This window comes from Nicotiana attenuata, unplaced genomic scaffold (assembly GCF_001879085.1).
Source record: "Nicotiana attenuata strain UT unplaced genomic scaffold, NIATTr2, whole genome shotgun sequence".
Lineage (NCBI taxonomy): Eukaryota > Viridiplantae > Streptophyta > Magnoliopsida > Solanales > Solanaceae > Nicotiana > Nicotiana attenuata.
The window spans coordinates 46,437-48,124 of record NW_017671355.1 but is presented as its reverse complement, the minus strand read 5'-3'; the positions used below and the strand labels follow the sequence as shown (position 1 = coordinate 48,124).

General features: G+C 37.7%; 1 non-coding gene across 1 annotated transcript; it reads left to right on the top strand.

Moving 5' to 3' along the window:
* Positions 1-1,224: 1,224 nt before the first annotated feature.
* TRNAN-GUU lies at positions 1,225-1,298 on the top strand. Its single transcript has one exon. It is a non-coding gene; the product is annotated as a tRNA-Asn (tRNA).
* The last annotated feature ends 390 nt before the right edge of the window (positions 1,299-1,688 follow it).

Below are 1,688 nucleotides of genomic sequence, written 5' to 3'. Positions count from 1 at the left end.
TAAGATCGGGGATACTCGTCCTAGTTTAAAGTTAATAAAGCCATCAACAATAAAAGTGGACATAGGCAAACATAAAATCATATAAAGCACCGTTTTATCTAAAAATTAATTCAAGCCAATTCTAGTCAATAAAAGCGACCGCACTAGAACCACGGGACTCGGGGAATGCCTTACACCTTCTTCCCGGTCAACAGAATTCCTTACCCGGACTTTGTTTTCGCAGACCAATAATAATAGAGTCAAACCTTCCTTTGACCAGGGTTTCGACCCATTCCCCAGTCTCCCGCACTGCTCAAGTAAGTGTGCGATTCCGTATGAGGACCTCCTTCTCTTCTGCCCACTCTCCGTTCACACGGTTCTCAAAGCAGAGGAGGAAGAAATTCAAATAAAAGGTGACTTGGAATACCCAAAAAATCAATTCCGAGTGGCGACTCTGAGCAATAAAATAATCCCTACTCAAGTTTTGTCACTTTAATTGGAAAAACTCTTTAACCCCCAAATCCACAATATTCTTTTGGGGGTAGAAAAGGGGTGTGACAATCGACTATTGTGTTCTTTGATTGAACCCGCTTATACAAAATTCTGGGTTCTCCACCGATGGAATGGACGTTTGAACTTTATTCGTACAAAAAGTCATCTTTCTAAAAGATTTAAATCTTATTAAAGGCATTAAGAATCTCTTACCAAAAAATTTCTTTTCACACAATTAATAGGAAATAAGGACGATCCAACTCAAAAAGTAGTAGACATCACTAAATTCGCTATAACGACGAAGTAAATTATGCTTCAACCTGAACAATTAACGAAGAGTGTATCAATTGAGAGCACTCACCATCACTTTGCATTGTCGTAAGTTACCAATTGAAAGCATACAATAAGCACAGAGGAAGTTAGGTTCTTTTCGTTGCATCATCGACTTTTACAGCTAATATTTATGAGATATGTTGATCAAAACTCTTACGTCATGAACCATCATGATATATGTTAAGAGTCTTATTTTACAATTTTGACAAATCGACTAAAACTTGTGGTGGATTTGTCTAATAGTATATCAACTTCTGACGAGATCTATAATAATTAATATTTCCATTCAATAATGAAGAACCTTTCATAATATAGAGGCAAAATGAACTTCAAACCCTTAGTAAATAGGCGTGAATGCTTTCAAAGAGAGCAGACTAAATATTTGAGAAAAATAAAACCTGGATATGGTCGAGCAACAAAGCTGGAATAGCTCAGTTGGTTAGAGCGTGTGGCTGTTAACCACAAGGTCGGAGGTTCAAGCCCTCCTTCTAGCGTATGACTGTATTATAACTTTTTCCTCAACACCACAAATATAGCTGCCCATCCGGGTCGGGTAAAGTACAAAAATAGCTCTTTAAGTGGATGGTCTTACAATTTTAGTCTCCGTTAGCCCCATAGGCCAAACTTCAAGTATAATAAGTCTTACACCCTCGCTTGCCCCAGAGGCAACACTGTTAACTTTTGACCTTGAAACTCGTGAGGCAAGCGGGGGTCAAAAGTGAAAGACCACTCTAAAAAGTATCATACTTCCATAACTTTTTGCCGGACAGGGTGCATTCATTCTGATTTTAGCCCAGAGAGAGGATAGCGTATGAATTTGGGGCGATTTGCACAAATAAAATCAAATAACGGCAAAATATAATATATATATATATATATATATA